This window comes from Pseudophryne corroboree, chromosome 6 (genome assembly GCF_028390025.1).
Source record: "Pseudophryne corroboree isolate aPseCor3 chromosome 6, aPseCor3.hap2, whole genome shotgun sequence".
NCBI classification, from domain to species: domain Eukaryota; kingdom Metazoa; phylum Chordata; class Amphibia; order Anura; family Myobatrachidae; genus Pseudophryne; species Pseudophryne corroboree.
In genome coordinates this window covers 734,079,037-734,098,642 of record NC_086449.1, presented here as the reverse complement: position 1 = coordinate 734,098,642, position 19,606 = coordinate 734,079,037, and the positions used below count along the sequence as shown (strand labels likewise).

At 47.6% G+C, this 19,606-nt stretch overlaps 1 long non-coding RNA gene across 1 annotated transcript in view; it reads left to right on the top strand.

Moving 5' to 3' along the window:
* The window catches only part of LOC134935640 (uncharacterized), an 89,297-nt gene extending 73,461 nt beyond the window's left edge, over positions 1-15,836 (top strand). The window contains exon 3 of the long non-coding RNA XR_010180303.1: positions 13,315-15,836. This is a non-coding gene — a long non-coding RNA (uncharacterized LOC134935640). The remainder of the gene's footprint in view (positions 1-13,314) is intronic.
* The last annotated feature ends 3,770 nt before the right edge of the window (positions 15,837-19,606 follow it).

Genomic DNA, 19,606 nt, shown 5'->3' with positions numbered 1-19,606 from the left:
AGAGCAAGAACAAGCGATACTCAAGCGGAGTTCGTGGATGCACTGGCAATTCCATGGAACTTTCGGCTGCCGTACGTGTTCCCTCCAGTGTCACTTCTGCCCAGAGTAGTGAGGAAGTTCAAGCAAGAAGGAGGAATCCTACTTCTGATAGCTCAGGCGCGGCCCAGACGGCATTGGTTCTCAGACCTACAGGGTCTCCCGCTGGAACATCCTCTTCTACTTCCACAACGACCAGACCTCCTCGTTCAGGGCCCTTGTGTCTACCAGGATCTGGCCCGGCATGGCTCTTGAAGCTTCCGTACTGAGGGCCAAAGGATTTTCTGAGGCGGTCATTTAAACTATGTTGAAGGCCCGTAAGCCGGCTTCTGCTCGGATTTACCATAGGGTTTGGAATTCTTACTTTGCTTGGTTCGCATCTAACAATCAAGTTTAGTACGGCCTAATTTTTGGCCTTCCTACAACAGGACCTGGACTTGGGCCTTCGCCTGGCCTCCCTCAAGGTTCATATTTCTGCCTTGTTGGTATGGTTTCAGAGAAAAATTGCGACTCTGTCTGATGTTCATACATTCACTCAGGGTGTTTTACGGATTCAACCTCCCTATGTCCCACCTGTGGCTCCTTGGGATTTGTTGGTGCTTCTGGTGGCCTTGCAAGAGTCTCCGTTTGAACCTCTTGAATCTGCGGACTGGATGGATTAGAATGGTGATTGCACATGCTTATGTACAGGCTGGCCTTCCAGCTCATGCTATCATCAAAGCCCATTCTACTCGGTCTGTTGGACCTTCTTGGGCAGCCCGCTGTGGTGCGACCCTTGAACAATTGTGCAAGGCGTCTTCGTGGTCCTCAGTGAACACGTTCATAAGGTTCTATGCCTTCGATACTTCCGCCTCCCAGGATGCTTCCTTTGGACTCTGGGTTCTTGTGCCCGCTACAGTGCATCCCCTCCCATGAGGAACTGCTTTAGGACATCCCCGATGTTATTCCCTGTGGAACCCCAGTGTACCCCGATGCAGAAAAGGAGATTTATGGTAAGAACTTACCTTTGTTAAATCTCTTTCTGCGAGGAACACTGGGTTCCACAGGGCGCCAACCCTGACGCACTTAGCTTCTTTGGGTTTGTATGGCATTAGCCGCTGATATCATCTCCTGTCGTGAGAATGTGGTGTATGTGGCTACTAACTGTTGTCGTCTCTCTTACCTGCTACTGCATTGGACTGATTAACAAAACTGAGCTCCTGTGCACGGAGGCGGGGTTATAGAGGAGGCGGCACTGAGCATCTTGGGAACAGTCAAAGCTTTTAGCCTGTTGGTGCCTCGGATCAAGATCCCACTCTACACCCCAATGTTATTCCCTGTGGAACCTAGTGTACCTTGCAGAAAGAGATTTAACAAAGGTAAGTACTTACCATAAATCTCCTTTTTTGTTTCTACACACAAATGTTTCCATATTATTTTTCTGCCCCAAACACTTCATTTTCTAATAAATACAATTATCCTTACATTGCTCCCAGCTACACAAAAATAGCCAAGCGATGTTATCTTTCTTAACAGTATGTGGAAATATTGTGACAATCAGGTTTATTTATGCTCCAAGGAAAATAAAAGATTGCATGCCTTCGTTTACCGATGCAATCACTAGTCCTGTTTTATCTGGAAGAAACTGATTTGTCCTGGAAGGGCATTTGCATTAATAACATTTCACTGGTGTCAAAGAGATTTTTTTTCTTCAAGACTCAACTGCAGAGAGATTAAGAGATTAACGTTCTAGCCTATTAACATGTAAGGTTGTGAAGAGCATTTGCCTAATGCACTTAACAAAGTCGCGTAAAATAGAAATGGTTTGGTGGGATGCAGAGATAAGTATAACATCTGAGCTGTGTACTGAGAGCTGCCCTGCATGGTGGGCAGCCAAATGTGACATAGAAAATACGGTTTCTAAGAAGCCAGCCGCATTATATCCTTGAAAATGACCTAATACTTCATTGAGAGCACAGTGCATTGGTTTTATGGTGGCAAAATCTTTGGAGTAGAATGACGCAGCTGTCTTATTATTGTACCCCCGAATTCACCTTTCTTTTGTTAAAAAACTCTAAGTAGAATATAATTATTGTAGTGCCAAAAGTTAGTGTTATGGGTGGTCATTCCGAGTTGTTCGCTCGTTGAAGTTTTCTCAACGCAGCGATTAGGTGGACAATGTGCATGGGCCCTCATTCCGAGTCGTTCGCTCGGTAATTTTCATCGCATCGCAGTGAAATTCCGCTTAGTACGCATGCGCAATATTCGCACTGCGACTGCGCCAAGTAATTTTACAATGAAGATAGTATTTTTACTCACGGCTTTTTCTTCGCTCCGGCGAACGTAGTGTGATTGACAGGAAATGGGTGTTACTGGGCGGAAACACGGCGTTTTAGGGGCGTGTGGATAAAAACGCTACCGTTTCCGGAAAAAACGCAGGAGTGGCCGGAGAAACGGGGGAGTGTCTGGGCGAACGCTGGGTGTGTTTATGATGTCAAACCAGGAACGACAAGCACTGAACTGATCGCAGATGCCGAGTAAGTCTGAAGCTACTCTGAAACAGCTAAGTAGTTTGTAATCGCAATATTGCGAATACATCGGTCGCAATTTTAAGAAGCTAAGATACACTCCCAGTAGGCGTAGGCTTAGCGTGAGCAACTCTGCTAAATTCGCCTTGCGAGCGATCAACTCGGAATGAGGGCCATGGTACACAGCGCGCATGTGCTAAATTATTTAACACAAAACTTAGTAGATTTGCTGGTGTTCGTGCGGCGCTTTTCAGTCACACTGCTGATCCGTGAGTGATTGACAGGAAAGGGGCGTTTCTGGGAGGTAACTGACCGTTTTCTGGGAGTGTGCTAAAAAACGCAGGCGTGCCAGGGAAAAACGCAGGAGTGACTGGAGAAATGGGGGAGTGGCTGGCCGAACGCAGGGCGTGTTTGTGATGTCAAACCAGTAACTAAACGGACTGAGGTGATCGCAATCTAGGAGTAGGTCTGGAGCTACTCAGAAACTACAAGGAATTATTTAGTAGCAGTTCTGCTAATCTTTCGTTCGCTATTCTGCTAAGCTAAGAAACACTCCCAGAGGGCGGCGGCCTAGCGTTTGCAATGCTGCTAAAAGCAGCTAGCGAGCGATCAACTCGGAATGAGGGCCATTGTGATCTAACCGTGGGAAGTGCTGCATTAAAAAAGGGGTTGGGTACGGGATCCCAACACATTTTGGTAAGTACTGTAACCCTAAAGGTGGGTATGCACTTGCCAATATATCAGCCGTTCTATTGAACGGCCGATATATCGCGGGTCCGTCGTCAAGTGTGTACGGGCGATATGTCTGTGAACTCCTTCTTTCACAGACATATCACGTCGGCCCCGCAGCACAGCCGACGGACAATATATCTACCGATATATTGGCGCATCGCTGTGTGTGCGGGCGACCAGTCGGCCGCCCATATACATGCTGCGGCAGCTGGCGGTGATTGACAGCTGAACTGGGCGGGCGTGTGTACACGCCCACCCAGTTCATGACATCAGTCCCAGACGAATCGGGCAGTGTGTATGCACAGCACACGGCCCGATCCGTCCATAGATATATCTGCAGATCAATTGATCTGCAGATGCATCTATCAGTGTGTACCCACTTACACTTACACCCACCCCTAACCCATCCATCTCGCCTCCTCCCCTCCTACAGCCTAACCCTATCCACCCCCCACCCCCTCCAGCAGCCTAACCTTAACCCAGACCATTTGGACACGCACAACAAATGGATGTGAAAGGGTTAATGGGAACAAAACTCTTAAATGTAGAGATGTACCACTTTGACGCAGGACAATGTGAAAATCATAGCTTTTGACCATCGGGTCATTTTGCTGGTCCCAGCCTTATCCCCCAAGAAACAACACACACAGCTGCATGCAAATACAGTATCAGAGAAATGCATATACAAACTAGACACTAATAAAATAACAATTAGAGAGCTAATGGTTCCTGTCCCATTTCTATCCTATGTCAGTCATTCTATCTTACTTTCACGCTTGTGCCTGCCTCTTTGTCCCTCCCCTATCTGTGCCAGCCTCTTTGTGTGCCACCTTAAGTGGTGTGTGTTAGTGTGTAGTGCGGATCGGGTGTATATTGCATGACCGGCTGTCAGGAGACCGCCGGTCAGCATACCTCCGTTGTGATCCCGGCAGCGGAATGCCGGCAGGGGGGCAAATGAATCAAGCGCTACAAGCCCCTTGCGGGCTCCACGGTGACCACGGGTTCTGTTCCTACTCTATCTGTGTCATGGACACCCATGAGTTGGAGTAGTCCCTGTTGGCCAGCATGCCGACCATCGGGATTGTGAGGGTGCGGGATGTAGGGGAAGGTAATGTGACACATAACTACATCCCGTGTGGATCCCACCTAGACTTAGGCCTTTCTTGGTAGTCTTCCTGTCACAGGATGGCAGTGGAACAAACAACCTCAAATCCTAGATATAAGGCAGACACCAGGAAAAAAAGTGACATTTAGATTTATTAAACTGTGACACTGCTTGCTGTAACTGTATAAATGTAAAGGAGTGATTAGCAGACGAGAATAAAACAGTACTCACATTTTTCAAACCCATTTAGGCCACAACTACTGTGATACCATATTACTAGATCATTGCTATGGGCAACACTGTTGGGCCTTGTTTGGATAGACAGTGCAATGTCAATAATGAATTATTCAAACGAGTTTCTAAACTGACTGTAAAGCCCCAAAACAACACACACTACAGCCATAATACACTTAATATAGAAATACAATAAAGGCCTGTTAGCGCAATAATTCAAATGCAATCACTAAACAGTATGAATAGCATTCACAATAGACAAGGTAATGGTAAACAATCTACTCATTAACTTTATGGGGGTCATTCCGAGTTGATCGTAGCTGTGCTAAATTTAGCACAGCTACGATCATGTTCCCAGACATGTGGGGGGACGCCCAGCACAGGGCTAGTCCGCCCCACATGTCTGTCCGCCCCCCGCACAAGTACAAAAGCATCGCACAGCGGCGCTGTTTTTGTAATTGCTGAGTAACCCCTGCCCAGCACAGCTCCTGCGGCTGGCCGGGAGTTGCTCGTCACTGCCCCTGGTCGCAGCGGCTGCGTGTGACGTCATGCAGCCGCTGCGTCCCGCCCCCGCATGGTCCGGCCACGCCTGCGTTGGCCGGACCGCACCCTCATAACGTTGGCCAAACGCCGCCGCTTCGCCCCCTCCCGCCCAGCGACCGCCTCTGCCTGTCAATCAGGCAGAGGCGATCGCAAGGGAACACCAGCCTTCGCCCGTCCAACATGCGGCACCGGCACATGCGCAGATCTGACCCGATCGCTGCGATAAACTGCAGCGAGCGATCGGGTCGGAATTACCCCCTATGAGTGCAATCAGTTCCATAAGGATATCCTTAGTCTAATGAGTCCCAAAAACAAATGGGTTAACGTAAGAATCTCACTGACCAGCTCTTTTGTCGGTGCACATAAAATGGGGGTTGGAGGTAATGATGGTGGCTAATTATGGACTGAGTGTTTCTGTACATTGATGCATTGGCATACTATTCCAGGGATGATGCAACTACAGTATCTGGGGTATCAACGGTGCTGACACCAGAAGCGTCACCTCTTAAACACCCGGTGCGGGCTGGCGCAAAGGGTAGTGGCTTTGTAGGACGGGGGCATGGTTTCATGAGACGGGGGCAGGTCTTTGCGGGACAGGGGCGTCGCTAAGCATCCTGACCTCTATTTTTGTCACCTCGGGGGTCTGGGAGATGCGGCCTACACCCGGAGGCTGACATTTCTTCAGTGCCAGCTTCTACAGGATGACGGGAGCTGGGTTGCTGCAAGTAATATTATAGTGCAGGCAGGACCTGGCTCCTGTCACTGAGCAGGATCCGGCACTTTGGTGTCACCCCTAAGCGGACTGCACCCCCTTTGTGACGCCACTGGCTGACACAAAGCTTAATACAGCTCTTTGAAGAAATGCTGCACACAAATACCTTACTTATGTTAATGCTTCCATACTGCAATGGGTTCAAATGCACCCTATGCACTCTGTGGGGTAATGCAGGTGTCTGTACTTGCTGCACAACTTTTTAAGCCTGTGTTTACTGAGGACAGTTTTACTGTAGGCAGGGAGAGCTGGATAAATGTCTGTACTATAATACAGTCTCTGAGATGCAGAATGTACAGTGGTATAAGTGAGGGGAATAAGCTGTATCCTTGACTGCAAGCTTAGTGTGCAGTGTGTGAGGTACAAGTTCAAGTTGGTTACACATGTGAGTTGGATACACAGGCCTGTTCCTCATTGCTCTGGTGGTTGTTCAGCATGAGCCTGCCTTCTTGGTGCCAGCTCCTGCTGTCAGCACCAGCCTGCAACTCTGCCAATGTCTCTTTACGGCTCACTCTGCTGGCTTCTCTATCTCTGCTGTTCAGCTCTGCCAGCGCCTCACACTGCAGCGTCCCAGCTGTTTCCTGCAGCACTCCCTGGCTTCTTAGCTCCACATGTACCAGCAAACACAGCCTTAGCACACAACATGCCTGCTCTTCTCTCTGTCTGCTGCAGCACTGCCTGGGCTTCCCAAACTCCACCTTAACAGCTTCTCTCCAGTTTCCCTCAGGCTGCAGGGTTCCAGAGAACAGCCATTAACCCGTAATATTCTGGGGTATCACATTTACCCTTCCCCTGTCTGTGCCAGCCTCAGCTCACCCCATGTACACTAGTCTCTCCCCTTGCCCTGTCTACACCATGTCATTCTCTCTGTCCTTGCTCTGTATGTGAGCGACTGATAAACACATATAGAAAATAATGATGTAACGTTATTGCCGCTACAGGTGTTTCTACAAGCTGCCGAACCATGGGGAATACTTACGATACCTTACCATCCACAGCTTCTTCATGATGGTTTGATTTTTGGTTTGTCCATGTACGTGGAACCAGCCATGCTTCTGCATGTGGAATGCTGTCCCACCAACTGCAGCCGCAATGATCATTAGTATGTGAACATGCTACCGAAGTCCTCTAACACACCCACATCGTGCCCACGATATTCCCACTAGACGGAACAGTTCCATGCTTTTACATGGTCACAGCCCAGTTACTGCCCAGAAGGGCACATTTCACAGAAGGAGTGCTCCAATCCATCCACACTTGCGATCCCCATCTGCATAAGTGCAGTCACCCATTTCTTAATACGGCTCATGCTAAATGTGCGAGAGGCATCTGCAAACCCACATGCGTCCGACTCATAATCAGGCCCCTTATGTCTAATTTGTCAGGTGAAATTAGATATATCTCATTTATCGGGATACGATGTCTGAACTCTAAAGCAATCATTTTACTATGTCCATCATAGTGATTCATTTATTAACTTTTCTCTATCGTCCTAGTGGATGCTGGGGTTCCTGAAAGGACCATGGGGAATAGCGGCTCCGCAGGAGACAGGGCACAAAAAGTAAAGCTTTTCCAGATCAGGTGGTGTGCACTGGCTCCTCCCCCTATGACCCTCCTCCAGACTCCAGTTAGATTTTTGTGCCCGGCCGAGAAGGGTGCAATCTAGGTGGCTCTCCTAAAGAGCTGCTTAGAAAAAGTTTAGCTTAGGTTTTTTATTTTACAGTGAGTCCTGCTGGCAACAGGATCACTGCAACGAGGGACTGAGGGGAGAAGAAGTGAACTCACCTGCGTGCAGGATGGATTGGCTTCTTGGCTACTGGACATCAGCTCCAGAGGGACGATCACAGGTACAGCCTGGATGGTCACCGGAGCCGCGCCGCCGGCCCCCTTGCAGATGCTGAAGTCAGAAGAGGTCCAGAATCGGCGGCTGAAGACTCCTGCAGTCTTCTAAAGGTAGCGCACAGCACTGCAGCTGTGCGCCATTTTCCTCTCAGCACACTTCACACGCAGTCACTGAGGGTGCAGGGCGCTGGGGGGGGGCGCCCTGGGAGGCAAATGTAACCTATATAAAGGCTAAAAATACCTCACATATAGCCCCCAGAGGCTATATGGAGATATTTAACCCCTGCCTGGATTCACTAAATAGCGGGAGACGAGCCCGCCGGAAAAGGGGCGGGGCCTATCTCCTCAGCACACGGCGCCATTTCCTCTCACAGCTCCGCTGGTCAGGACGGCTCCCAGGTCTCTCCCCTGCACTGCACTACAGAAACAGGGTAAAACAGAGAGGGGGGGCAAATTTATGGCGATATTTTGATATATATAAAGCAGCTATAAGGGAGCACTTATTATAAGGCTATCCCTGTTATATATAGCGCTTTTGGTGTGTGCTGGCAAACTCTCCCTCTGTCTCCCCAAAGGGCTAGTGGGTCCTGTCTTCGTTAGGAGCATTCCCTGTGTGTCTGCTGTGTGTCGGTACGTGTGTGTCGACATGTATGAGGACGATATTGGTGTGGAGGCGGAGCAATTGCCAAATATGAGGATGTCACCCCCTAGGGAGTCGACACCAGAATGGATGCCTTTATTTATGGAACTACGGGATAGTGTCAACACGCTAAAGCAGTCGTTTGACGACATGAGACGGCCGGACAATCAATTAGTGCCTGTCCAGGCGACTCAAACACCGTCAGGGGCTGTGAAACGCCCTTTGCCTCAGTCGGTCGACACAGACCCAGACACAGGCACTGACTCCAGTGGTGACGGTGACGAATCAACCGTATTTTCCAGTAGGGCCACACGTTATATGATTTTGGCAATGAAGGAGGCGTTACATTTAGCTGATACTACAGGTACCACTAAACAGGGTATTATGTGGGGTGTGAAAAAACTACCTATAGTTTTTCCTGAATCAGAAGAATTAAATGACGTGTGTAATGAAGCGTGGGTTGCCCCTGATAAAAAGCTGATAATTTCAAAGAAATTATTGGCATTATACCCTTTCCCGCCAGAGGTTAGGGAGCGCTGGGAAACACCTCCTAGGGTGGACAAGGCGCTAACACGCTTATCTAAACAAGTGGCGTTACCCTCTCCTGAGAAGGCCGCACTTAAAGATCCATCAGATAGGAGGATGGAAAATATCCAAAAAAGTATATACACACATGCAGGTGTTATACTACGACCAGCTATAGCGACTGCCTGGATGTGCAGTGCTGGGGTAGTTTGGTCAGAGTCCCTGATTGAAAATATTGATACCCTGGACAGGGACAATATTTTACTGTCGTTAGAACAAATAAAGGATGCATTTCTTTATATGCGTGATGCACAGAGGGATATCTGCACACTGGCATCACGGGTAAGTGCTATGTCCATTTCGGCCAGAAGAGCTTTATGGACGCGACAGTGGACAGGCGATGCGGATTCAAAACGACATATGGAAGTTTTGCCGTATAAAGGGGAGGAGTTATTTGGAGTCGGTCTATCAGATTTGGTGGCCACGGCTACAGCCGGGAAATCCACCTTTCTACCTCAAGTCACTCCCCAACAGAAAAAGGCACCGACTTTTCAACCGCAGCCCTTTCGTTCCTTTAAAAATAAGAGAGCAAAGGGCTATTCATATCTGCCACGAGGCAGAGGTCGAGGGAAGAGACAGCAACAGGCAGCTCCTTCCCAGGAACAGAAGCCTTCCCCGGCTTCTACAAAAGCCTCAGCATGACGCTGGGGCTTCTCAAGCGGACTCGGGGACGGTGGGTGGTCGTCTCAAAAATTACAGCGCGCAGTGGGCTCACTCGCAGGTAGATCCCTGGATCCTGCAGATAATATCTCAGGGGTACAGGTTGGAATTAGAGACAGATCCACCTCGCCGTTTCCTGAAGTCTGCTTTACCAACGTCCCCCTCCGAAAGGGAGACGGTTTTGGAAGCCATTCACAAGCTGTACTCTCAGCAGGTGATAGTCAAGGTACCTCTTCTACAACAAGGGAAGGGGTATTATTCCACTCTTTTTGTGGTACCGAAGCCGGATGGCTCGGTAAGGCCTATTCTAAATCTGAAGTCCTTGAACCTGTACATAAAGAAGTTCAAGTTCAAGATGGAGTCACTCAGAGCAGTGATAGCGAACCTGGAAGAGGGGGACTTTATGGTATCCTTGGACATCAAGGATGCGTATCTCCACGTTCCAATTTACCCCTCACACCAGGGGTACCTCAGGTTCGTTGTACAAAACTGTCACTATCAGTTTCAGACGCTGCCGTTCGGATTGTCCACGGCACCTCGGGTCTTTACAAAGGTAATGGCCGAGATGATGATTCTTCTTCGAAGAAAAGGCATATTAATTATCCCATACTTGGACGATCTCCTAATAAGGGCAAGGTCCAGAGAACAGCTAGAGATGGGATTAGCACTGTCTCAAGAAGTGCTAAAACAGCACGGGTGGATTCTGAATATTCCAAAATCCCAGTTAATGCCGACAACTCGTCTGCTGTTCCTAGGGATGATTCTGGACACGGTTCAGAAAAAGGTTTTTCTCCCGGAGGAAAAAGCCAAGGAGTTATCCGAGCTTGTCAGGAACCTCCTAAAACCAGGAAAGGTGTCTGTACATCAATGCACAAGAGTCCTGGGAAAAATGGTGGCTTCTTACGAAGCAATTCCATTCGGCAGATTCCACGCAAGAATTTTCCAAAGGGATCTGTTGGACAAATGGTCAGGGTCGCATCTTCAGATGCACCTGCGGATAACCCTGTCTCCAAGGACAAGGGTGTCTCTTCTGTGGTGGTTGCAGAGTGCTCATCTATTGGAGGGCCGCAGATTCGGCATACAGGATTGGATCCTGGTGACCACGGACGCCAGCCTGAGAGGCTGGGGAGCAGTCACACAAGGAAGAAACTTCCAGGGAGTATGGACGAGCCTGGAAACGTCTCTTCACATAAACATTCTGGAACTAAGAGCAATATACAATGCTCTAAGCCAGGCAGAACCTCTGCTTCAGGGAAAACCGGTGTTGATCCAGTCGGACAACATCACGGCAGTCGCCCATGTGAACAGACAGGGCGGCACAAGAAGCAGGAGTGCAATGGCAGAAGCTGCAAGGATTCTTCGCTGGGCAGAGAATCATGTGATAGCACTGTCAGCAGTGTTCATCCCGGGAGTGGACAACTGGGAAGCAGACTTCCTCAGCAGACACGATCTTCACCCGGGAGAGTGGGGACTTCATCCAGAAGTCTTCCACTTGCTGGTAACCCGTTGGGAAAGACCAATGGTGGACATGATGGCGTCTCGCCTCAACAAAAAACTGGACAGGTATTGCGCCAGGTCAAGAGATCCGCAGGCAATAGCTGTGGACGCGCTGGTAACGCCTTGGGTGTACCAGTCGGTGTATGTGTTTCCTCCTCTGCCTCTCATACCAAAAGTATTGAGAATTATACGGCAAAGAGGCGTAAGGACGATACTAGTGGTTCCGGATTGGCCAAGAAGGACTTGGTACCCGGAACTTCAAGAGATGATCACGGAAGATCCGTGGCCTCTACCTCTAAGGAGGGACTTGCTTCAGCAGGGTCCCTGTCTGTTTCAAGACTTACCGCGGCTGCGTTTGACGGCATGGCGGTTGAACGCCGGATCCTAAAGGAAAAAGGCATGCCGGAAGAAGTCATTCCTACTTTGATTAAAGCAAGGAAGGAAGTAACCGTGCAACATTATCACCGAATTTGGCGAAAATATGTTGCGTGGTGCGAAGATCGGAGTGCTCCGACGGAGGAATTTCAACTGGGTCGATTCCTACATTTCCTGCAATCAGGATTGTCTATGGGTCTCAAATTGGGATCTATTAAGGTTCAAATTTCGGCCCTGTCGATTTTCTTTCAAAAAGAATTGGCTTCAGTCCCTGAAGTCCAGACCTTTGTTAAGGGAGTGCTACATATACAGCCTCCTGTGGTGCCTCCAGTGGCACCGTGGGATCTCAATGTGGTTTTGGACTTTCTAAAATCTCATTGGTTTGAACCACTAAAGAAGGTGGATTTGAAATATCTCACATGGAAAGTGACCATGCTTCTAGCCCTGGCTTCGGCCAGGAGAGTGTCAGAACTGGCAGCTTTATCTTACAAAAGCCCATATCTGATTTTCCATTCGGACAGGGCAGAACTGCGGACTCGTCCGCATTTTCTCCCTAAGGTGGTGTCAGCATTTCATCTGAACCAGCCTATTGTAGTGCCTGCGGCTACAAGTGACTTGGAGGACTCCAAGTTACTGGACGTTGTCAGAGCATTAAAAATATATATTGCAAGGACAGCTGGAGTCAGAAAATCTGACTCGTTGTTTATATTGTATGCACCCAACAAGATGGGTGCTCCTGCGTCTAAGCAGACGATTGCTCGTTGGATCTGTAGCACAATCCAACTTGCACATTCTGTGGCAGGCCTGCCACAGCCTAAATCTGTAAAGGCCCACTCCACAAGGAAGGTGGGCTCATCTTGGGCGGCTGCCCGAGGGGTCTCGGCATTACAACTTTGCCGAGCAGCTACGTGGTCAGGGGAGAACACGTTTGTAAAATTTTACAAATTTGATACTCTGGCTAAGGAGGACCTGGAGTTCTCTCATTCGGTGCTGCAGAGTCATCCGCACTCTCCCGCCCGTTTGGGAGCTTTGGTATAATCCCCATGGTCCTTTCAGGAACACCAGCATCCACTAGGACGATAGAGAAAATAAGATTTTACTTACCGATAAATCTATTTATCGGAGTCCGTAGTGGATGCTGGGCGCCCATCCCAAGTGCGGATTATCTGCAATAATTGTACATAGTTATTGTTAACTAATTCGGGTTATTGTTGAAGGAAGCCATCTTTCAGAGGCTCCGCTGTTATCATACTGTTAACTGGGTTTAGATCACAAGTTGTACGGTGTGATTGGTGTGGCTGGTATGAGTCTTACCCGGGATTCAAAATCCTCCCTTATTGTGTACGCTCGTCCGGGCACAGTACCTAACTGGAGTCTGGAGGAGGGTCATAGGGGGAGGAGCCAGTGCACACCACCTGATCTGGAAAAGCTTTACTTTTTGTGCCCTGTCTCCTGCGGAGCCGCTATTCCCCATGGTCCTTTCAGGAACCCCAGCATCCACTACGGACTCCGAGAAATAGATTTATCGGTAAGTAAAATCTTATTATTCATTTGTCATTATTTTTAAACATTTAAACTGTTTTGTTGTTGTTTTTTAAATTATAAATTTCAAAACAATTTTACAAAGGTTCTGTGAGCTACTTGTTCAGTCTCACTTTGCGTTTCCCATCAGCATTGCGCTGACATTTCCTCTGGTCTCTCTTGCTATAACTTAAGTTACGGGTTTATGTGTGCTTTGCTGCGACTTGCCAAACGCTTTCCTTTCATTTAAAATACTCTTTTCCAGATGCCTCAAGACAATGGAAGAACATTTGTTGCTGCTGTTGTAAAGATGTGGAGACAGAAAAAATCGTTTAACAATTACTGAAATCTAACCTTGTACACACTATTGATTAGGTTTTGCTTTTGGAAAGTGAATGTTGTTGATTTTCATTTTTATTCACTCACGGACTATTTCATATAATCCATTTAAGTAATCACGCTGTGCAGAAAATGGATAAAATGTAAGTGGTCAATTTTAGTTGTCTATCCACAGCCAATGAATGAGCTTGGCACATCTGTCTGCCTGTGTGTTTTGAGAAATAATAGACGAAAGTGGATTGATATGGAGCATCCAGTTAGGAGGGCTTTTAGTTATTAGATCTGTTTCTCCTTAATTTCAGCACATGTTCCCTTTCTGGGACAGTCCTAATCTCAGAGCTCAATTCCCTCCCCCCAAACTTCACAAATGCTGTAAAGAAGGAGGAGCCTACTTCTTGACAGTGCTGGGCTTATGGATTAGTTCATCTGTGTCTGTAAGCATGAAACAGAATTGTGGGCGATGGATTATTTCAGTTAGGAGCTTTACTGAGAGAGAGAGACAGAGATCGCCACTGATGAATCCGCCTTTTCAGGTCTGGGCAATGGGCCGGACCCAATTTCTTAGCAGGCAACTTTCGGAACTTGGTAGACAATTATATGAGCTGGGTACAGGGTCCCCTAAGCCTCCAGGCCCCATAGCAATAGCATCCCTTGCTCCTTTAGCTACACCCATGGAGGGACCCCTCCCCCTCTTTTTAAAATGGGTGCCCCTGAATTTTATGGATGTGCCAGGTAGAGACCTTCCACCATCACTGGATTCGATCATCTTTCTGTAGTGCAGTTTTTTTCCTGGTGATCATACTAATCACCAGGCAATAATCTCTATGGGGGCACATAGTTTGAAAGAGGGGACTCCCCTCCAGGGGCATATCAATTCTTTGGTTAGGATTGCTCTCGCCAGGGGTGGCAACTGAGGAGGGGGCACCACTCGGCATTGCCACCCATGGCTAAGGGATAGAATTAGTGGCAGTAAGCCAGAGCTCCATGAGCTGAGTTGCAGGAATGGCCATTGTTCTCCAGTGGCAGCGGTTGCGTGGACAGCTGTGTGGGTTGAACCTCTCACAATCACATGCTGTGGAAGCTGGAGAAGGGTCTGACTCTGACGGTTAAGGGCCTAGGAACAGGTCACTCAGGATTGAGATTCCCAATAAAAAAAATCTACCATGTGCCTGACATATATGACATTGCTGCAGGTTACATAAGATCTTGTCCACTGCGGAATCTCTAACTCCAACCCAAAGTTTCCAATGTCCCCACTGGCTCCACCCAGTGCACGATACAGCCAGGAACACACTCAACCCCATGCTATACCCATGCTGCCTTGCATGCAGCCATCACCGGACACTGGGTAACGCAGTGGGTACAAACACACAAGCATGGTGCCAGCCTGGCAAGCAGACAAAATGGTGACATATACTAAGTGTAATGGTGGGTTGTACATATTGATGGGGTGCTGAATTAATAAGGAAATGCTGAGCTCAAGTTTGAAGAAATTACCTGGGAGGATGTGATAGGGAAGCTATGCAACTAATGGTTGTTATGGTTGTGGTTTGAATGTATGAATGTGGCCTGGGACGTGAGGGCACCTATAGCCTTTTCTTTATGCAGAAGTATGCTTTATAACATTATACATATAGCTTACCCTGCCTTTATTCATACATGTCTACATTTCATAACTGCACGCCTGTAAAAATAAGACAAAAAAGATGTGCATGTGACTTGATGTCGCGATTAATGGGCGGAGCAAGGTATGAGAAGACATGATTTGTGTTATGATGGCAGCGCCCCCCTGCCCCTGCTTCATGCATTGTACTTTGTGATTATTATAAAAGCCTTATCTAAAGAAGCACCCACTATTTTTCACTTAAAGGTTACCCATTACCAGTGGCGGAACTAGCAGTCGGTGCAGTGCACCGGGCCCGCTGCTACGAAGGGGCCGCACCACTGGCAATATGATGAGTCAGAATGACTCATTATATGCAGCTGCGCCATTGGCTGCCAGTAATAGAATGGGCACGGAATCTGAGCATTTGCTCTGGCCAGAGGGAAGGCGCGGGGCGCCTCCTCCCCATCTCCTCCCCTTTCCTCTCCTTATTCCTTCCCAACCAGGCCATTTCTGAGGTTGACCTTGCTGCTAGCACTGGGGATCTGACGTCACGATCTCATGACTGTCCCCGACGCCAACATTTCTCAAGGAGTTGCAGGAACAGCCATCACCATGCGCTGCACTTATGGACATATGGTATATATTGCTGGGATGGATATACAATGTACTTTGAGCATTAAACAATAGGTGGTCGTTTAGCTGCTGTGGCCTGAATCTGAGACTTGTAGTTCCCCTGTATGTGTATCATGACTAAGCCTTTTCTTTGTGTACACTTGTATGTCTGTTTTGGAAGTGTTGTTGACTTATAAGTGATTTCTAGTGATTAAAAGCTCATTATTGTGTTTCTTTTCATCGCTTCCAAAGCAATATTTACACCCTCTGCTTATAAGGTATGGCTCTCCCCATGGACTAGCAATAGCCCGTCACAATGTCACAAATGATTTTTTTCAATTAATGTGAATAAGGGGTACTACTGTGTGTCATAATGTGAATAAGGGGTACTGATGTGAGGCGTTATGTGAATATGTGAACTACTATATGACATAACATAAATTATGGATACTACTTTGTGGGGTAATGTGAATTGTGGGCAGCATAATGTGAATTGGGGACACTATTGTGTGGCAAAATTTGAATTGGGGTCATTGTATGTAGAGATGAGCGGTCCGGATTACCTGGAGTCCACTCCAGACCACTGCGAACACAGGCATCCAAGCCGTGGCTCGGAGCTTCCTGTCTAACTCGGATCTGACGCTGGGGCCGAAAGTCATCTTCCCGGCATTGAATTCTCGTGGGACTTGGATTCTATATAAGGAGCCGCAGCCTGGACTCGGCTCCATTCCACTTGAACACATGCTGCAGTTTACTGCGTTATTTTCTTCTGGAGTGGCTGAACTAGATAGTGACTGTGTATAGGGGGCATATTGCATGGCTGTGCTGTATATTAGTGACTGTATATAGGTGGCATGCTACTTTGTGCTGTGCTATACCCTGCTATACTGGCTGTGCTGTATAGTGAGTGACTGTGTATAGGTACATGCTGCTGTGTGCTGTGCTATACTCTGCTATACTGGCTGCGCTGTGTCCAGACTCACAAATGGCTGTGCTGTATAGTGACTGTGTATAGGGGGCACGCTGCTGTAAATTGTACTGTTTGGTGCTATTTGTTCATGTGCATTTATAAGCCCGGTGATCTACGCAGTTCGAACTGAGCTGCAAGTTAAAAAACAGAAAAATAAAAATAAAAAATATATATAACTATATATATATATATACTATTGTTTTTGTACTGGTTGGTTGGTGTGCTTATAAGCCTTGTGATCCACGCAGTTGGAACCGAGTAGCAGATTTTTTTTAAAAACTAAAATATATATATTGTTTTTGTACTGATTGGTTTGTGCGCTTATAATCCCTGTGATCCACGCAACTGGAACCAAGCTGCAGGTTTAAAAATAGAAGAAAAAAAATATATATATATATATATATATATATACGGCAGATAGAGACATGCAGCGGCACTCAGAGACTGATCCAAGTTGAAAACGTGCAAACGGTAACTTTAATCCATAGGAAACAAAGTGGGGTGACCAACGTTTTGGGGCACTAACGCCCCTTTGTCAAGGTGATCACCTTGACAAAGGGGCGTTAGTGCCCCGAAACGTTGGTCACCCCACTTTGTTTCCTATGGATTAAAGTTACCGTTTGCACGTTATCAACTTGGATCAGTCTCTGAGTGCCGCTGCATGTCTCTATCTGCCGTATATTTATAATTCCAGAGGGCACCGGAGCCATATACTTAGGGTGAGTGCCAGCTCTTCTACGATAGATATATATATATATATTTATATATATATATATATATATATATATATATATTGTACTGGTTGGTTGGTGCGCTTTACTCAAGTGCATTTTGTTCACTTCACGTGCATCTATAACCCCGGTGAACCACGCAGTTGGAACCGAGCTGCAGGTTTAAAAATGGAAAAATAAATAATATATCTATTGTTCTTGTAGTAGTTGGTTTGTTCACTTTACTCAAGTACATTTTGTTCACTTCATGTGCATCTATAAGCCCTGTGATCCGCACAGTTGGAACCGAGCTTCAGGTTTAAAAATAGAAAAAATAGGATTTTAATACCTACCGGTAAATCCTTTTCTCTTAGTCCGTAGAGGATGCTGGGAACTCCAAAAGGACCATGGGGTATAGACGGCATCCGCAGGAGACATGGGCACACTATAAGATTTTGAATGGGTGTGAACTGGCTCCTCCCTCTGCCCCTCCTCCAGACTCCAGTTAGAGAACTGTGCCCAGGGAGACGGACATTTCGAGGAAAGAATTTATTGTTTAAACACGGTGAGTGTCATACCAGCTCACACCTCGAACATGCGGCAGAACGTGACATTCTAAAGAACACCAGCCGATGGCATGAAAAATATACAGCAATATGCTGACCGAAAATGTAACACAACTTGTGTGTAAACACGACCAACAATAGCATACCACATGCCATGGTATGAATAACTTAAGCAACAGACTTGACTGAAAAACACCACCTGAGTGTAACCACCAATAGCTGCAGATACAGTACGCTCTGGGACGGGCGCCCAGCATCCTCTACGGACTAAGAGAAAAGGATTTACCGGTAGGTATTAAAATCCTATTTTCTCATACGTCCTAGAGGATGCTGGGAACTCCTAAAGGACCATGGGGTTTATACCAAAGCTCCAAACCGGGCGGGAGAGTGCGGACGACTCTGCAGCACCGATTGAGCAAACATGAGGTCCTCATCAGCCAGGTTATCAAACTTGTAGAACTTAGCAAAAGTGATTGAACCCGACCAAGTAGCTGCTCGGCGAAGTTAACCGCCGAGACCCCTCGGGCATCCGCCCAAGAAGAGCCCACCTTACTGGTAGAATGGGCCTTCACCGACTTCGGTAACGGCCATCCAGCCGTAGAATGAGCATGCCGAATCGTATCCCAGCTCCAGCGTGCAACAGTCTGCTTAGAAGCAGGGACCCCAATACTGTTGGGAGCATACAGGATAAACAGAGCCACTGTTTCCCCAATCTGAGCCGTTCTGGCGACATAAATTTTCAAAGCTCTGACGAGATCGAGAGACTTCGAATCATCCAAAGCTTCAGTAGCCACAGGCACCCCAATAGGTTGGTTCATGTGAAAAGCAGAAACCACTTTCGGCAGAAATTGTTCCCGAGTTCGCAAATCCGCTCTATCCACATGGAAGATCAAATAGGGGCTCTTGTGAGACAAAGCCGCTAATACCGACCCCCGCCTTGCGGACGCCAGGGCCAATAGCATGACCACTTTCCAAGTGAGAAATTTTAACTCAACCTTTCGTAAAGGTTCCAACCAGTGTGACATAAGAAACTGTAACACCACGTTAAGGACCCATGGTGCCACTGGGGGCACAACTGGAGGTTGGATGTGCAGCACTCCTTTCACGAAAGTCTGAACTTCTGGAAGGGTGGCCAATTCTTTTTGAAAGAAAATTGATAAGGCCGAAAACTGCACTTTAATGGAGCCTAACTTTAGGCCTGGATCCGCACCTGCTTGCAACAAATGGAGAAAACGACCTAGCTGAAATACTTCCGTAGGAGCCTTCTTGGATTCACACCAAGACACATGCTTCCTCCAAATACAGTGGTAAAGCTTCGCCGTTACTCCTTTCCTAGCCTGAAGCAATGTGGGAATGATTTCCCCGGAAAATACCCTTTCGGGCTAGGATATGCCGTTCAACCGCCCTGCCGTCAAACGCAGCCGCGGTAAGTCTTGAAACACACCCAGTCCTTGCCGTAACAGGTCCTCTCGTAGAAGAAGAGGCCAGGGATCTTCTATGAGTAAGTCTTGAAGATCTGGATACCAAGCCCTCCTTGGCTAGACCGGAACAAAGAGGGTCGCCTGAACCTTTGTTCTTCTTATGCTTATCACCGTCAGAAAGAGTGAAAGTGGAGGGAACACATAGACCGACTGAAGCATCCATGGTATCACGAGGGCGTCCACTGCTATTGCCAGAGTGTCCCTTGACCTGGAACAATATCCTTGAAGTTTCTTGTTGATGCGAGACGCCATCATGTCTAATTGAGGAATTCC